At 42.2% G+C, this 19,432-nt stretch overlaps 1 protein-coding gene across 5 annotated transcripts in view; it reads left to right on the forward strand.

Annotated features, from left to right (window-relative positions):
* The window catches only part of PCDH15 (protocadherin related 15), a 669,788-nt gene that overhangs the window by 268,024 nt on the left and 382,332 nt on the right, over positions 1-19,432 (forward strand). For all 5 annotated transcript variants that reach the window (XM_052677550.1, XM_052677554.1, XM_052677555.1 and 2 more), the window contains exon 5: positions 12,846-12,907. The gene's annotated coding sequence lies outside the window, so the exon portion shown is untranslated. The remainder of the gene's footprint in view (positions 1-12,845; positions 12,908-19,432) is intronic.

Here is a 19,432-nt window from a genome sequence, read left to right on the forward strand (position 1 = left end):
CTGCCTTTGTAGGAGATTCCTTCCTTTATCGAGGACTTTCCCTATTCTATAAACAGTTGCCGTAGGAAGGCATTAAAATGATTAGTGTAAAATAATTACGGTATTTTTGTACTATTCTCCATTCCCTTACTGCTTGGTTTGCTGTTTGCATCACCACTGTGCAACTAGGCATTATCAAGAAGATATATATATGTGTGCGTGTGTGTGTGTGTGTTAATCTTCAGCTCTCTTATACTATGGGATATTGTGCTGAAATTAGAGAAATTGACTTAGAAATCCCCGTTATTAATGTTTACTGATAAACATTCTGATGGTTTTGATGTGGGAGTGAAGTTGCTGGAAGAAGTGTGTTGTAAACCAAAGAACTGACATTAACAGATAAAGGAGCAGACATTGATCTTCCCCAGTGCGAAAAGCCAGTGTGAAATGAAATTTTTAAACACGTAGCTTGGTTGTGAAATTGCTTGACTGGTGAATTTATCTGATTTGGGTTTTTTTGGAAGGTTTTTCTATTACTGTGTAAATAATTGTAGTGCATAATTGAACTGACTTGACTTAAAGGAGAGGATATACCTTTTTTTTTTCCTTCTTCTGACAGTTTGGCTTGTCTGGAGTTTTGCCACCCTGTCCGATGCTGCTAGTTGATCTCAAACCCATTCCTGTTCTCTTTTGAGGAAGCAAGGAGCAGAGTATGAGTAGTATGTAACTGTCAAGGTGTTTTGACAGTGCTGTCACAAGATTTCACCATTGCTTAGGGCAAATCTTGGCCTACATAAGCTTGCTTAAGGGCGAAAGTATCCTTGTTTATGACAAAAATGGCTTTGTTCTTACTGAGTTGAGAATGTTTTGATTAGTTTTGCAGTAACATCTGGATCACCACTGTTTCTTCACTCAAAGTAGTTCTTGCACATGAGAATATGTTCTTGCAGTGCTGTTGATGCATGCACTTGAATCTGAGTCTCCACTTGACCATAGGGCTCAACTTTTTGAGCCATATATTTACCCTATGTCCATCTTCTACATTTTCTCCTTCAAAACTGTGAAGAATAAGATACTGGTGCACTGCTGCTAACATAGCATCACAGTGCAAGCTAGCCAGCCAGCAGCACTAGTTGCTTAAGATCATTGGACATCTCTTTCGAAACAGTTAGTATTCTTACACACACTATTACTAGTTTGTTGATAGGCCCCATATTTTACTATGCATTGCACATTCATGCACACCAACAGTTATGCTCCTAGCACATGCTTTTGCACATAAATAGGATCATTATTTGAAGGTAATCTGGTTTACAGATATTCCCAGTTAAGTAACTGCAGCTCTAACGTGAATGGTCAGACTGGCACCTCAGCTCTCATTAGCATTTCAACCATATTGCTTTGATTCAGTGAGGGTCCTGAGCTATTACAAGGCACCTCCAATATCCTAGGTTGTTCCTCCTGATTCTGCTGTATATTTTTAGGACAGAGAGCCCCAGGTTCTTTGTGATGGTTTCCAGCGCTGTAATGTCACCTTTTAGATTGCATCCCTTGGGGAAGTGTAGTTATTCGTGTTTCCCAAAAGAAATGCGACAAAGGAAAGGCAAGAAAAGTACGTTTTAAAGGGAATTATGAACTGTTAGAAAGCAGGTGCCAAAAAGGGAATTCCTACATGGAAACTGTAGTCAGCCCCAGCAAATTTTGCAGTTTTAACTACCCGGAAGAGAGCTGGCAGCCAAATCTGTGCGAGACAGTGGCTTCCTCAATCAATGGGTGCTTCTCCTTTGGGTATGGTGCTGTTGCGTTATTGAGTCTATTAGAAATGTATATTTCAGTCTGCACTTTAAATCAATTACTTGAACTGTTTTTATTTAATTTAGTCTGAGGCCTTGGTATTTCTTTGTTGAATCCTCTAATGATTATTTTCATGGTTGGTGAGAAAGTCCTCCCAAACCTGAGTATAATATTTCCACAATAAGAATCAGTAACACGGTGACCTTTCAGTCCCAAGGAGAATGTCTACTTAAGAACTGTTCAGCTGCCTGCCTTGGTGCAGATTGACATTTGCAAGGTTGATAAGTTGGGTTATTTGGATGTAAATCAACATGGAAGGAAAAACAACCTCAACGGTTATGATAGCAGAGTCCACTTTTGCTCTAGCTGCTAGATAATGTATCACATAAATTCACCATCAATGCATAATTTAAATGATGGCTACTACCATGGGTACCAGCATAGAGGTGTGAAAAAGGAGACAGTTAAAATACTGAAAGATTTGATATATTTCACAAGGAAGAAAAAAAAATGCCAATCATTGGGTTTGCTGGTTATGCTTTAAAGCATCTTTGCAACCAGCTGTCTGTCTTGATAAGTCAGTATCATATATAGGGATTAGAAACAGACCTTCCAGTATGAGTCATCATGAATTCTAATCAGGATGTGCTAGCATCTGATAGAGAATTTTTTTTCTTTGTTAGCGCTGCCCTTTGAAGAGCCTACATCTTTTCCTACGCTTTTCTGATAACCACAGGGGTCAGCAGTTCCCTCCCACCAGCCATAGCAGCAAGCATGCTGCCTGCACTCCCTGTTCTTAGCAATGCTTAAGCGTCTTTCAAATCTGTGGAAATTTATTCTTGACATAACCAGGGTCACTGGCATGCACAGTAGTTTTAACCTGAGAGCGAGTCTGCTGAGGATCTGAAGAAGTTTGCAGGGAGGTCTGTACCCTTCATTGCACAGATGCATAACAGTAACCCTAGAATAAAGGTGCAGAGTCTTGTATAGCATTGAGTTGAGGAGAGGAACACAAGATCGTGATCTTCCTGACACACTAATTCTTCCCCAGGGTTTGAATGGATCTGTCATTTGTTTTGAGACGCTCAACAGTGCTAGCACAGGCTTTGCTTCTGTAAATATCAGTGCTTCAGAGCAGCACTTAAAGCCTTCCAGACACTGGAGAGCCTTCAGCAGCAAGGCATACAAATGCCCTTAGGAAAATGACAAAGCTGGCTTGGATTCAGCTCACAATGTTCATGCGTTATGACAGTGTGGCCCCACTAATAATCTTATACTCTCTTATTCTCCATCTTTCTGTCCTTTTTGGAGATGTGCTCCTTTTAGAGAAGACTCTGGGGAGACCTCATTGTGGCCTTCCAATACTTGAAGGGAGTGTATAAACTGGAGGGGGAACGGTGGATGGTGATAGGACAAGGCGGAATGGTTTTAAAGTGAGACAGGGGAGGTTTAGGTTGGATATTAGGTGGAAGTTTTTCACAAAGAGGGTGGTGGGGCACTGGAATAGGTTGCCCAAGGAGGTTGTGGATGCCCCATCCCTGGAAGCATTCAAGGCCAGGCAGGATGTGGCTCTGGGCAGCCTGGTCTGGTGGTTGGCAACCCTGCACATAGCAGGGGGTTGGAACCAGATGATCATTGTGTTTCTTTTCAACCCAGGCCATTCTATGATTCTATGATATGATTCTATGTGGACATATTATTAAAGCCATTGCTTTTCTAGGCAAATTAAAAGCTTTATTTAGAGGCTTCCCTGTTTATCCTGTGCTTTTGACTCTCAATGCCCAGTGACCAATTCAGCATGGGTGTTCTATTAAACGTGACTGCTTATAACATCATACTGACTTTGTAAGACCTACTTCTTCTGAATGATTTACAGTCACTGCAAACATCGTCATCACAACCAAAGTTGGCTTCCATTGACCTAACAATCTTGTAATTTGTACATGCTTAGACCTCAGAAAATATATTCCTAGTGTTTTGCTGTTAGATAGTTCTGAGCATATATAGCCCTATCTGTATAAGAAGTTGTTCCAAATCAAGCTAAATTGCAGACAGAGCGAGCCATTCCTCCTGCAACCCAGAAAACCTTCAGTGTGGTATTTCTGGAATACTACATATGGAAAGATAGGAGTGCTAGCCTTCATCTTTCCTGGCCATGCACATTGGTGCTTTAGCAAGGCAGATATGATATTAAGTTAGATATCCCTTTCCCCGTGCTCTGCCCCTGGCTGCATATTTGAGAATACTGCCTCTGATTGTCTCTTATAGTGCTGTCATTCACTTAGAATCATAGAATCACCAAGGTTGGAAAAGACCTAAAAGATCATCCAGTTCAACCGTTCACCTATTACCAACAGCTCCCACTAAACCATGTCTCTCAACACAACATCCAGTCTTTCCTTGAACACCCCCAGAGTCAGTGACTCCACCACCTCCCTGGGCAGTCCATTCCAGTGCCTGACCACCCTTTCTGAAAAGTAATACTTCCTAATGTCCAGCTTGAATCTCCCCTGCTGTAGCTTGAAGCCATTCCCTCTGGTCCTATCACTAATGACACAAGAACACTTGAGGTGTTGTTGCCTGTAGCACAATGGTATGTGATGTGGGCTTTGTCCTCTCTGCCAGGCTATGACAAAGCCATTCTGTGTGTCATTCATAGGCAGGTGTGGAGGAATTCATACCCCAAATTAGTTCCAGAAGTAGCCTTGAACTTCTACCGGGTCTGAGCCTTACCTTACTTGCCCTTCTCTTGAAACTATTACTAAGAATGGAGAAGAAGCAACTTAGTACATTTGCTAAATAAGTGATAGGTTCTCCTGGAACATTCCCACACTTGTACAAATCCAGGCTGTCCCCCTGTCCCATCACTGGAACATATAATTAAGTGTCTAGAAGAAGAGCCTATACACATATATATTAATCATTGGCAAATCTCTATCCTAAACATGAAGGCATAGCCAACACCATCTCCTTCATTCTCCGTGACCGGCAAGTCAGCAGAGTGAAACAGCCCACTGCCTTTTATTAGCTGCAATGCATTGGGCATGACAGCTAAATCAAATGCCAAGTTTGAGAGAGCAGTAATTCAGCTCTTGATTGAGTAATGTACCGAACGTGTCATCCCCGTCCTCCAGAGAAACGTGACCTCGTCAGAGAATGTCTTACTGTGCCTTAAAATGAAAGGTGTTTCCTTGGAGGTCGCTGGTTGTTCAGGGGTCCAGACCCTCACCACCACCCCTCTGTGTTTCCAGAGTTTTCAGCAATATGGCTTAGAAACTGGAGAGAAAATGAGAGTCCATGTCTTTGCGAGCCCCACAGCCTCACATGCACACACGGTTACTTTTGTGATGAGCTGCCTTCAGAGCAAAGAGAGAAAGCTGATTTTAAAAGTTCTTTCATCACTGATAGTTTGGATAGGGCTTTTTTTTTTTTTTTTTTTTTTTTTTTTTCCTTTTATTTTTTAAGTGAGAAAATTAGTCTTGAAGAAATCTAATTTACTTCTTTGTTATGGCTGTATGTGTTGCCCTAAGCATTTCTGCTTCAGCATGACCTGCCCCTGCTCGTGAAACCTTCCTCCTTTTCACAAGGAAATGCTGTGGATGAAGAGTTACCATCTTCTCCTGTGCTGTGCTTGGAAAGCAAGCATTGCTCAGACAGTCGCATTGAGATCAGGACTGGCTTCAGCTCCTGAACTTATGTGGGCTGCAATAATACCTTTCTATGTCGTGTGTTTGATGTGTAAGCTGCATCAAACCCCTTGAAGTTGTTGCTCCCTTCTGCATACAGGTACTTCTGCTCTACTGATATCCTACTTTGCAAGCAGAAATTATCAGACTTGGAACTATGTTGCCTTTGAATTTGAAACTCAGATCAGTCTTCAGTGATCAAGTTATGGCATCAGGCTTCCTAATGACAGCAATTCCAAAAGTGCATATTTAATATGCTCCAAACAACAGCCAGAGATGAAATAGGAAGTGCAGAGCTCAGCTGTGGAAGAGATATCATCAGGAACTACCTTTTCTGATTATTATTTCCATAGATTGACTGATTTATTTATTTACTTTCTTATTTTACCAAAAAAATGCAGCCAGGTGTGTGGAGGAGCTGGTTGCTCAAAAGCAAGGCTATAAATGGCTGGAGCGGAGGGCAGCTCACAAAGCAGGAGATTATCCTGCCTTGAATATGAACGTATTTAATTCAACGTCTCATTCAGCATGTTCTGTTGTCTTTTTTTCCTTTCAGCCTTCTCAGGAGCTTTTGAAATGCTAAAAGGCAAAAGGGAGGAAAGTAAAACACAAGCAGAAAACACTTGAAAAATAAAACTGGTAAAGGTGTCTTTGCCATTGAAGGTGATTAAGAACAATTTAGACAATATTTTCCATACTTCTGGGAAGGCTCTGTTGTGATCTATAGCACTGATATTAGGATAAACAATGGTGCTGTTGGAACAGAATTGTGCAATCGTTCTGCAACAACTGCAAAGTTCAGGTTTCTTGCACATTTGGGATGAAGAAAGGTACGGCTGTGACTTATCAGGTGTAGGGGAATTGTTAGGTGATGGCTTGAACTGGTGATTGAGCACCTGGTGAAGGGGTGAGGCTGGCTCGGGGAGCATGGGCAGATTGCTTGCACCTGTGCTCCCCAGGTGATGAGAAGAGCTGGACTCTATGACTCTATGATTCTATTCTGTGACTCACAGTAGGGCCCCCCAGGTCACATGTGAGGGCCAGCCATTGAAGGGAAAGCATCTCTTGGGTCTGGGCTGCTTGTAGAGGAGTGCTGTGTGGTCGGAGAGCTGCATCACTAGTTAAGTGAGTTCAGTTCTTTTTTCTGTATGTGACTATTTGCTTACATGTGAATACTTTGCCTGGTATTGCCAGCAGTCTGTTAGAAGTAATTTTGCTTGAGTAGGAAATCACAAAGGCAGAATAGAACCTCATGCTTAAAAGCTGTCTTATATATCATGCTCTCTTGGAAGCATTTTGCTTGTTTGTTACCTACTTTGTGAGGCCAACAAATCCACTCCTATCATTGCAATCTTTTTGCTGTCTTCTTACCTTGTTGCTCCATTCCCTTCTGTCTCTTCCTTGTTTGCTATTAGCTGTAGCAGGAGATTGATATGGTTAGGTGCTTTGGGTGCTGGTCTTTGAAAGGGAGAAGCATTAAGATATAATCAACTTCTTGTTCTGATATTTTCTCAGTTTCATATAGATCAAGGTTTATCATGTGTATTGAGTGAAATCTATGTAACAGATCTGCATTAATCATAACTGCAGTGTGAGTGCAGAGTGTGTTTCCTTCTCTCTTTTGCACATGCAACGGTAAACTTTGGCAGGTGTGTTCAAGAGGTGTCTGGATGAGGTGCTATGAGATATGGTTTAGTAGCTTGTGGTAGCAGTAGCGATAGGAGGATGGTTGGATGAGATGATCTTGTTGGTCCTTTTCAACCTTGTGTTTTTATGATTTTATGAAAGGACCAATGGAAGCCACTTTCTGACTTTCTGTGGTATGCTTGGTCACCTCTTTCTTCCTTGTACAGGCAGGATGTGGTAAGGTGCTGGTATCTTATTCAGCTGTTACAGCAAGGTTGTGCCTTCTTTCCCTTGGCCAGTTTGCTTTGAGTGGATGTTCTGCTTTTTTGGGGAGGCCTGAAAGCCATTGTATGTTCAAGCTGTATGCACAGGTGGATCTGAAGGAGCTGCAGCTGCTGGAGGGGCAGGGACAGCTCAGCTTTGAGAGCTGCTCTAACGAGGGGGAAAAAGCTGAATCTAAGTAGGGACTAAAATCAAGTTATTGTAAAATAATCCCAGCTTGGGAAGACAGAGTGGTTGTTCTCCTTACTTATATTACATAAATGTTGCAGATTCCATCTGGAGTGGTACTGCAGCTTTATACTGGGCTGTGGGCAAGCTGGGTTTTTTGGTAGCTCTGACAGGTAAAGCCATCTCTGTTTGCTTACTTTTCTCTTACGAGGATGGCTGTTTTCAGGTCAACTCTGGTTTGTTTTTTTATCTGCTATTCATAATACTTATCTATGGAAAATTATTTGACTTTTATAGTACATTTAAATGAATGTGGTGATTGTTATTCCTGCAGTCTTTACTCACAAGCTGCATTATTCAAATCTCTTAGTGCTCCTTATTGATTGGATATTGTTGGACCATTCTCCCCCTGCTTATGTTGATGTTGTGTCTGGGGCCGGCCATGTTGTCTCATGGAAGCGCTTCTCCTGAGCAGGGCTTGAAGTTCTGCCTGTGCTTGGTTCATGCTGCTCCAACTTGACTCAGATGTTTCGTTGCAGTGTGCAGTCATGGTCTTCTATACTCTATACCTTCCCAGCATCTCTGCTCAGTACTGAACAGCCCAATCCCTGTGCCATGCATGGGGCATTGCTTCTTATTAAGTATAGGACTTGATGCTCATCCATCTCACAGGCTGCCTGGTGAGCAGAGTGGGTCAAAATAAGAAATCTGAGTGGAAAGGAGTTAAGTACTTGTCCACTGAAAATGTGAAATGCCTTCATTTGGATGACAGATTTCTTTGTTTTTTCTTTCTGTTTATTTACAGTAATATTTTAACTATATGTATTTCCTAGTTGAAGTAAAATATTTATAGAATGAGCTTTTGTTCTTACTTTAATAAAACAACAACAAAAAAAAACCTCTTTGAGCAAATGGCTTTAAATATACTGCAATACTATTAGAGCTCCTAGGAGCTTGTTGCCAGTGCCATCTGCTTCCTCAAGGCACTTGGTCATTCTGGGTACTTCAATGGGGGGATGGGGAGGGAGTTCATGCCTGGTACCAGGGAATAAAACCCTCAGTTGAGCTCAGATGCAGGCAGTGATTCCTTACCTTGCTGTTCTGGCATTACCGTGGGTGGATCTTGCAGAAATTGTTTGCATGGGCAGCAAGAGATCAGCTTTTTTAAAGCTATGTTCAGGGAGGGAAGTTGCCTTGAAGAGCTGGCAGTTTCTCTGTGTGGAGATGATGACTCTGGAGGCAGTGGACCTGTGTTTACTGTGGGTGCCCCAACCAGCCCTGGGTGCAGAGAAGCAGGGTCCTATGGGACGGCAGAGAGACAGCAGGTGCTGGTGCCTGCAGAGCAGCTGGAGAGGATTTGGGCAGACAGTACGCTGGTAAGAGAGATGATGTTGCTTGTCCTAGTACTGATGATAGGGATTCCAGCCCAATCACGCTATAATAGGTGCAGATAGTTCCTGAATATATGTGGAGAAATGGATAGATTGTGAAGAGCTGCCTCTGAGAAACAACCATTACCGCATTGAGAGCTTGTGGGTTAAGAGACCAGCCCAAAAAGGATCTCTGGCAATCAGTGCCTACAACAGGCCTCCCAGTCATGGAGAGCATGTTGGTTAGACCTTACTTGAACTATGAGAGGCATCACCTGTAGGATGAGAGCCTGTGAGAATGATATTGACCACCCAGACAAATTGAGAAAACAAAACAGTGAGCTGAAAAGCAATCCAGGAGACTTCCTAGTCCAAGTATTGGACAGACCAGAAACAGCTGAGGTGTTACTGGACCAGCTGCTCGCCAGGGCCCCCTGCTGGAGGAAGACATGGAGGTGTTGGAGTGGATCCTGAGGAGAGCCATGAAGATGCTCAGAGAGCTGGAGCACCTTTCTTATGAAGGAAAGGTTGAGGGAGCTGGGCTTGTTTAGCTAAGAGAAGAGAAGGCTCTGGAGAAATCTTACTGTGGCTTTCCAGTAGTTAAAGAGCGCTTATCAGGAGGGAGACAAACTTTTTACTTAGCCTAATAATGGTAGGACAAGAATGAATGGTTTAAAACTAAGAGGGGAGATGCAGGTTAGATGTTACGAGTTAATTCTTGACTCGAGATGATGAATCCCAGGCTTAGGCTGCCCAGAGAAGCTGTGTATACCCCATCTCTGGAGGCACTGAAGGCCAGGTTGGATGGGGCACTAGACAGCCTGGTCTAATGGTTGGTAACCAGCCTGTGGTAGGGGGTTGGAACTAGATGACCCTTAAGGTCTCTTCTAGTGTAAGCTGTTCTATGATGCAGGGATTATAGTTTCAGTTGTAAATCATAGTATGTGAAGGCAGAAGTTTCATCAAAGCAAAATGAACTTGTAGGACGTTAATGCTGATGGTGGAAGAGGGTTTGTGAAGCCTTACCCTTTCAGTTACCTCACTTCTCAGTTTTTATTTATTTTTAATGACCACAATAACTATGCTTACTAGGAGCTTCTCAGGTAATTTGCTACTGAGAGACAGAAAACAGATTTGGCATTGTTTCAAAGTTTTTGGATTAAATGTTTCCATTTGCTAATGACTTACCTCCTCCTCATTATGCTAGCAGTAGATTAGATTCACAGGAGCCTTTCTGATTTAGCAGTGGCCTGTGTAGCCAAATTGTTTTCTGCTGCAATGCAGCTTCATTGCTATTGTTGTTTTTTTCACCTAATTTTCTGCGTAACCAAATGTGCAAGATTTCTGAGGTAAAAGACAATGAAATAGAGCAAATCTCTCTGAATCCTACCTGCTGCTGTTCTCTGCAAGGAGTTGCAGGGCAGCAGCTGGAAGGAGGCCTGGTGGGCTGAGAGAGGGCAGGGCTGATAGAAGGCGGCGGTGTTGGTTTTTATTCCTGTGAATGCAGCCTGAAAAGTGCTGCCTTTGGATTCTGAAGAATCAGGATTTTGTGCCAGGAAAGCCTCACCTGTGGTAGGTTTCAACTTCCTGCCTGGCAAGACAGGGATCTTCACTGCTGTACTCAGCTTCAGTCTTTCAGCAGTAGTTTCCACAAGTTTATTCTTGCTAGCAGGGCCTCTTCCCCCCACATTCTGCACCGTGAGGTGATGTGTAGAGCCCAAATGTCTGGGGACAATGCAGAGAAAGCCAGGCCTGTGACCTCTCGCTACAGGTGGTTCAGTTTGTACCAAGCAGAAATTTGTGTGCAAAACTGCATATTTGAAACATAAAAATTTATATTTGCTCATTTGGTTCGAGTGAAAATCTGCTTTGTTACTGCTGGAATGCAGCACAGCTCTGGGATTACTCCCAGAGGAGCAAGCCGTAAGCAGACAGAGAAGCTGGATCCTTTAAAGAAACTTAGTTTGTGTACAATTACATGGTTATTTTCCAGTGCTGGAGAGAGCAAGTTGTGTCCTTTTCTGTATGCTGTTCTGTGATTTGCTTTTGGAGGTACTCTAATTCTGTGTGCCTGGGAAGTTTGTTCAGCATGAGGAAGCCTGTGTGCCTGGGGGAGGTAGTGACTGGCTTGCACTCAAACAAAAGATTTCTGTAAAAAAGAGTGTTAACGAGGTTACAGAGCAGTAGAGGTATTATGAATTGTGCCTCCCAGGCAGCCCTCTTCTTGTCCTTTTAGCACCTGCAGAGGTGCTACTGCTGCCATGGGGAAGGTGAAGCCCAGCACCTCTCCACGATCCCCAGAGCAAGATGTGGTCTTTTATCTCAGAAGCAATGCAGCCACTTGTATCAAGAACGCAACTTCTGTGTGATTTAGATTCAATCTGAGCTGTATTGGGTAATGAGAGACTCTGATTGGCATTCATTAGTTGGGACAGCACCAGCCTTCCTGCTTAAATCGGGGATTCAGCCTCTCATCCCTCTTGATTCTTTGTGGTTGGCAGGGGAGAATTTTGCAAGCCATTCAGACTTTGATTTAATCTTTTTGAAGAGTACTTACAGGCAACTGAGAAATCAGTGTAAAGCTGCTTAGTAAAATAGAAGCAGCCTTCTGAATGGAGAATCTCGTGACAAATGCCATGTAACCCTTTTTAGCTTTAAAGAACACAAACTCTGATTCCAGAAGATCCTGAACTCGCAGCACTTCCGTCCTCAGAAATAATGAAGTACAGACCCAGAGTATATGTGCTATTGGTACAAGCAGCTGGAGGCATCTGTGTTCCCTGTTGGAAATCTAACAACATTTACAGCCTGCCCAGGGCTGCCTTGATCCAGAGCTACTGCTACAAGGTCTTGACACACGTCTGTTTCTTCTTTCTCCCTTTCTGAGATAATTTTTTTTTTTTTTTAATCACAGTAAGTTCCTTCTTGCCTTTTCTATTTGCTTCTTTTATTTTCACTTTTGACTACTTCTTGCTTTTGTGCACTGCCTTGCCTGTTTATTTCTGTGGAAAGAAGTCATTAGGCAGAGTGCTGTCACCAAGAGGGGCTTTCTCCAGGAGAAAAGGGGTTCCTCCAGGCTTCATCAGCAGTGGTCCTTCCCATCACACTGACATTTGACTGATATGGGTAGAATTTGGCAAGCTTTAGGGAAGCATTAGTGAAAATTGTCACTGAGGACGTTTTTGTAAGTGCTTGATTTTAGAAGTTGCCCAGTGTATACCCATTTTGTTTCTTCAGTTAGAATTAAGGTAACTTTTGGCTATTGAATTGCTTAGTTTGTTTTTTTCACCGTTTATTCAATTGCTTAAAGCAGAAACTTAGCTTTGGTCCTGATTACTGAATACTTTTTTTTTTTTCTTTTTTTCCAAGTGTTTGCTAACAGGGTTTGCATGTGAATGTGTGCAAGTTTGTGGGCTGTATGAGAAAACTACCATTTATTGGGCTTTGTAACAAATTGAGTCAATTCTGTTTTCCTTTTTGGCTTTGTACCAAGTGTTGGAAGATTTCTAAGTTCATGTGGCAGCCCAGACTGCTCCTTCTGACCCTGCACAGACCTCCTCTTTTGCTGTGTTTTCCATTTCACTAAGCTCATGCTGTTTCTGTAAAAGTGTCTGAATTATCTAAGTGGATCTTAGTAAATGCACAAGGGTTTGTGGTGAGAGAAAACAACCAATGTTACTGTTCAGCTTTGTCTGACACTTTCAGAAAAAGATTTGGAGGAAACAAATGGACCTTAGAAAGTTGGTGCAATCTGGGGTGCAGAGTTGCTGTGGTAGGAAAAAAATGACAAGTGGCTTCTTGGAAAGTCCCTTCCTGTTGCCCCTCCTGTGCACCTTAGTCTTGCTTTTAGAATGGAGCAGCTAGGGATAATTTTAGCAAAATTAGTTGCATTCTGTGAAATGAGCATGAATAACGTCTTCCCAATTTTTCATCCCTGTAGGACATCTCTCTGTGACACTGCAGTGTACTTTGATGGAGTATGAAGAGGGCTCAGAAGTTCACGTAAGTCTGTGTATTACAAATGCAAACGTGTCTTTCTCATTTTGAGAGCATTGAGGAGTCTAGATGGAGTGACAGCACGTTGCTGACTGCACTCTGCAGTATCTTTGAAGGTGTTTGGAGGGGCTTTGGGTACTGCAGGGATGGGGCCTGCTTTCCCACTGTCCTGGTTAGGGCAGACCAGGAGGTTTGCAGGGTCTGTGGGTGCCCTCAGGGCCCTAACATCAAGTGATCAAATGTTAACGTACACTTTGTTGAGCTCGTGGTCTTTCATGTTCTTAGAGGCATTAGCACATCTGTTCTGCATTCCAAAAATAAGCAGAATATTAATGTGTGGTGAGGACAACTCTACCTGTGATAATTGCATAGCTGATTTCAGATGTGTAAAGCCATAGGAAGTTACTAAAGCATGGCTGAAATGGTATAATGGTAGGCTGGTGTTGTATTGATTGCCATTCTTACTGTGCAAGGTAAGGCAGACTATACAGCACCTACCCTGTTGTTTCAGTCTGTAGCCAATTTAAGTTAATTTTGCATATTTCTATTCATAATAGCTTCATTGTAGAAGCCACAGTGAAAAGAATAATGAAGCTATTAACAGTACGCCTTAAATCAATGTCCAATATGTGCACAAAAATCCAAGTGGAGTTATCTGAGACTACCTTCTGTTGTAGTTCCTGGATATTTTGACATGAACCTGAATGTTAATACCATACTGTTGTAGACTGACTAAGCAAGTCAGCTTGACTTCATTTTATTTTGGCTTAGTGTGTTTTTTTGTAGGAATGAAAATGCTATGTTTGTAAGCACAATGGGCGTAAGATGCTGCATATGTTAAAGTCCAAGAAAGACTTTCAGCTTCAAAAAGAACATCAGTGGTTGGAGCAGTGCTGTAAAGTCTGTCAGTGCAAGCTGCAACAGAGCATAGCATTGGGGGCTGGCAAAATTCTGTTGGATTAATCCATAAATCCATATAATTACCTGGAAGGCTTTCGGTAGGAGGGAATAATTAGAGGAGATTCCAATTTCTAAAATTATATTTAATGTTCCTGGCTATTTCTGGTACTTTATTTTCTTTTATTCACTGCCCTCTAGAGGTCTTGCAAATGAAATTAGAAAAAGAGAAAACAAGGTTACAGCAGTGACTGTCTCTGTCTGGTGCTGCTATGCAGTGGCTTGTTCAACCCTCTAAGGTAATTGCATAGGTGCTCCTAGAGCTAAATGAAGTTTCCCACCTTAGCTATGAAGGAAGGAAAATAAATTTACAATGGGAGAAATCCCAATTTTAACATAGGGACTGGCAGTACCAGTTTTGACATGTATAAAAGCAGCTACGTGGCATTTCAGGTGCCTGCTTTATTATAGCAGTAAGATGGCTTAAAATTGCCAGTGCATCACAGGTTTGTCCACTTAGTCCTTTTAACTTGTTTGCATTAAAAATGTGTTTTGAGGGAGAGATTATGTATGAGCTCTCCTCTGCCTGCCTTCAGGAATTAGTTGTCTTGGTAGCTTGGATACTGCCATGAATGATCTTCTGGGAAGGGCAGGTAGGCAGCAGCATGGTGTGATCAAGTAAGCTTCACTTCTTGAAGAAACTTGTCTGAAAATATACATGCTATCTCTAAAATAAATGAGGGTTTCAGTGCAAACTTTGCTGCATGCATCAGTGCTTGGTAGCAGCCTAAGAAATGAATATAAATGCATATTTAACTCTTTCATCCTTTGTTCACTGGAAGCTGTTAAGTGCATTTCGCTCAGCACGAGTGCCTGCAGTTCTATTTCTTAGCACATTAAGGAAATGCTAGTGCTTCTTGGATCTGTGATTGATTGAGAAAAGCTGCTTTCTTCTCTCTGTGTGCTATGAGAGTGGATAGGACAAGGGAGAATGGTTTTAAACTGAGATGGGGGGGCGGGCTTAGGTTGGATATTAGGAGGAAGTGTTTCACAAACAGTGTGGTGAGGCACTGGAACAGGTTGCCCAAGGAGGTTGTGGATGCCCCATCCCTGGAGGCATTCAAGGCCAGGCTGAATGTGGCTCTGGGCAGCCTGGTCTGATGGTTGGTGACCCTGCATGTAGCAAGGTTGAAACTAGATGATCATTGTGGTTCTTTTCTTTTCAACCCAGGCCATTCTATGGTTCTATATGCTTTTGTGAGGCAGTTTTAGGGCTCTGTGTTTATTCTCAGAGTGAAGAGAGTGGCAGCTGTTTGGAGAAACCCTTCTTCTGGCTGAAGCGGGCAAGATGTAGGGTAAGCACAGCCGTGCTGTGGAACTGGGGCTTGCTGAAGCATGAACAACCAGGAGGGGTGCCAGAGGGGTTATTTTCAAGGACTGGGTGCACTTCAGGTTGAAACAGTTGGTGCTGAGGACCTGCTGTCTGCCCAGCACTAGGATGCGTCACTCAGCTTTCAAAGCTGACTGCCTAGGAGTCCAGTTGTTGAGCTTCCATAGCTCTCTGCAGTGCATGCCCTTGTGCTATACATGGGGATGATGATGGTGGTTGCCTCAGAAGCACTTGACTGGCCAGAACTGCCACCTTCCTGTGGAGGCATCCTGATTTGTCTGTATCTCTGTCTTAAACATTAATCATGGATCTCTGATGCTGTAATTATATAGACACTGTGGATTTATGTATGATACTTATCTCCATGATTTGTCTCTCCTGTGTATGTCTATAAATTTATTATCCCTGTTCAAGTTTCAGTTATGGGTAGTTTTGTAGACTCAGAATTCAACTCAAGTTCAAATTTCAATCTTGGCATAGGGCAATTCTCAGAGAAGAGTATTGGCTGAATTGATTTGTTTGGAATCAGAAAGGGGTTTTGTTTAGTTGTGTTTTAACTAAATGGGAGCAGAATTCTAGTGAGGTTGATTTTCTTGCAAGTTAGTTGTTCTGCTCACTGATTTCCTTCTTGTGTGTAGATCCAGTGTATTCTTAATGCTGCATTCACTGATTTCTCTCCCCATTTGCTCTTCCTGCATTCAGTATCAGCTAGAATTGCTGATAAAATTGCCACTTTGTACTTGCAACAACCAATTAGTTTGATAATCTGGAATTAGTTACTTCCTGTATTTTGGTGAACCTGAACCAGGTCTTGCTCCAGGGCTGGCAGCCCAGAGATGTTCTCTGCCTGCTGTCAGCAACCCCAGCAGCAGTTTGGTTTGCTCCGGGAGCTTTTGGGCAGGGCTTTGTTTTTAACACTGTGGGAATTCAGCAGGTTGCCTTAGATTCTGAGTAAAGCAGGACTTGGTTAATAGCTCTAGGATGAAAATATAGAATTACGTTGTTTAGTCGAGTGTTTCTTTCTGCAGCTTTTCCTGCAAGTGCTGTGAAGTGCAGGTGTTCAGGCACGCTGCAAACCTGACAGTGCAGAGATAATGGGCTGCATGGAGCTGCGGTTAGGTTTTAGAAAGCCTATTATCTGATCTCTTCAGTGTACATATTCTCATCTTTAATGTACTGAATAACAGTGAATGGATTTATTTTCCTGCTCTGGTAGTTATGGACTGGATGTGTGTGTAACTCCTCCTTGTGTTTTCACACCCTTAAGGGTGGCTGGGTGAAGAAGGTAGCTCAGAAAGGCTGTGGCCATCAGCTGCTGCTTTTGTTCCTTGTCTTAGAAGTGTCCGGTTCATGTGCACCAAGACAGTGATCTGCAGTAAACAGCATCAGGTTGTCCACAGGTGGCAACATAGACTCAGGAGTACCAAGCACACGATAACTACGCTGTCAATTTTGCTAGCACTGATGGAAGTTGGTTGGAGTTTCTTCGTTAATAGCTCCAAGCTAGCAAACGTGTTACAGAAACAGCATGGAGTATTCAGGAATTCATCAGTGCATGTTGTTTTGGTATGTTTTGCTATGTTGTTTAGCTATATATTGTATACTTTGATGACGTGAAAAATATATGCAGTGCTGAAAAGCCATTTCTTAAAAGCATTCAGTATTAAATTGAAATGGAGAGATGTCATCGTGTCTTCTGTGAGCTATTGTCGTGCTTAGTGGTACACCAATAGTTCAAGTCTTGGTTCTGTAAAGAACCATTCATGCCTTCATAAATCAGCTTCTTCACTCCTCCTTATAGTATGTTTGAGTTTCCTTCAGAGCCTGGAAGGATGAGTGCAGAAATGTTACTGGGATGCTGTGGGATATGGAGTTCTAGAGTGGCCAGAGGCTTTTGCTGCATTGTACAGTCATACTTCCAGGGATGAGTAGTACTCAGCTGCAGGGCTGTCTGCAAATGCTCTCAAATCCAGGGGTAAGGATGGGAGAGACTAGTGCTGAGCTGTGATGCACTTGTGTCCCTTGCTCAGTCTCTAGTATAAACAGAGATATATCAACAGTTGTTTTTCAAGCCGAACTATAAAATAAATCAAACAACAGAACAAGATGGGTAGGTTGAGAGCGTTATGAAGATGTCAGTCCTTTCCATTTTATTTCCTTGCTCTATTTAGAGCTTTATGTCAGCATATGCGTGTGAACAGGAGAGACGGTACAGGCAAATGACCTAAGGAGGAATCATGTGGTGTGCTGGAACACGTAGACTGAAATAGCTTTCTTTTCCGTGTATCATTTGCCACCTCTTGTTTTATGGATCTGTTGTTGTGCCTAGGCATACCCTGTTAAAACCATCCCACTGTGGATTGTCACGTGACTGAGAGGTCCTAAGCATTCTGATTTTGCAAGCAGAAGTGCCTCAAAGAAGCTCAAGGTCTGTCAGTTCAGTTTCTGTACTGAACTTCACCAAATCAAAGCCTTGAAAGTGTTCTTGTTTAAAGAAAAAAAGATGAAAAAGCTATTGCTGGGAGCCAGGATGCCTGCAAGAGAGATGAAAGTATGAGCAGGTTATTTTGTATATTGGTTCCATGCTTTCTTCGAGTTTTTAGGGTGTCGAATATTTTTAGCTTGTTTAATTACTGGTATAATCAAAGTCATAGGATAATGATAGCGTCCTTAGATGCTGAGTAAGGAGCAGTCTGTGTCAGATCTGTTAATGTGATGAGACGCTGATGTTGAAAATAGCCTGCTAAGCATTTGAAGAGAACTTGCATGTCTGGTTATTACTGAGTGTACAGGGAAACCTTACAACCCCTGAAGCTGGTTGTGGGTGCAGCCCACTGCATCCTTCTGTTGTTGTTGGCTTGCTGGAGCATTGTGTTGCTCCATGCCAATGAAGAAAGAAAAGAAACTTAACTTTCAACCCAAAGGTGATCCCAGCTGTATGAGCAGAATAAGGGTTTTAAGTTGTTTGGAACAGCTAAATAAATTCAAGAGGTTTTGTGCATGTGTGTTAATGCCTAGGCCAAAGACAAGTAGAGAGGGGAAATAAGGTTGTGTAGTTCTGTCAACTGCCAAACACAAATGTTTTGGTATAGTCTTTGGAGTGAAGCTTCTTTTTTTCTTCAGTTTAATAACTCAAAAATCTGTGACTGTAATTTGCTGCTGCATAACTCATTGGCATTAGAATTTAATGTTCTGTCTATTCATTTCTGCACCTGTGAACCGCCAAGTGTGTTATTAGTGATAGATATGAAAGGACCTCTGTATTTCTCTGCAGCAGAACGTTGCTTCTGACAATCACTGTGAGGCAGACAACAAGGGTGTGTCGTTTTTAGAGGACGGTGCAGAGGATTTCTTTTTCCATTGTTTTATTTCATTAAATAATGAAGTAGCTGAATACTGCACAGTTTTTGGAGGTGTAAAAAAAAAGTTCTGCCTGTGGTATTTTTCTGTGAAAAACTTGTCTCCAAGCGTGTTTCTTTAACTGTAACATTAAATACAGCTCAGGTGCTGTACTGTTTAGAAGTTCTTCTTGAAGTGGAATCCCTATTTCATGCGTTGGCCAAAATCTCCGTTTCATTGAGTTGCTTCTTGAATTGCGTGGCCTTTGCTTTTCAGCCCACAAAGTGCCAGCAGAGCAGGTAATTTTGGGAAACTATCTCTGTTTAGTACCAAAGAATTACTAACTATAATTCAGAGCAGTACAAATAACTATTTGTTATGTCTTGACATCTCACTGTGACCCAGATGTTTCAGGCTTTTAAAGTTATCTAGGTGAAGGCTGCTCTACTTCTGTTGCCATCATATTTTCCAAATTTACTGTAATCCAACCTATCTAGCAACTCCAAGATGAAATGAGAGTTTTAAGCCTCTAAGAGGAGTCTGAATTTTGGTTTATAAACAGTTTTAGTGTAATACACAAAGTCCTACTAATGACATTGACTTTGTGTAGGTTAAGGAGGGGGGAAAAAAGAACGGCATCTTCTTGAGCTACCTGTAACCAACTTTATAGTTTCTGTAAATCAAGGAAATTGTTTCTTGATGTCAGCACTTTGTGTGCTTAGTAATTCTTCAGTGAACATTACAAGGAACACTTTCTTGTAGCCTAGTGTTAACTTCTCTAATTTATTACTGTTAGTGAGAATTTTATTTCCATTTTTCATGTTGAACATCTGAGAATGTGTTGGAACTGGGATTAAGTTACAATGCTGTGCTGTTCTGCCTCTTGTCGTGTTCTCCTTCGCTTC

Source organism: Tympanuchus pallidicinctus, unplaced genomic scaffold, assembly GCF_026119805.1.
Source record: "Tympanuchus pallidicinctus isolate F22 unplaced genomic scaffold, pur_lepc_1.0 scaffold16, whole genome shotgun sequence".
Lineage (NCBI taxonomy): Eukaryota > Metazoa > Chordata > Aves > Galliformes > Phasianidae > Tympanuchus > Tympanuchus pallidicinctus.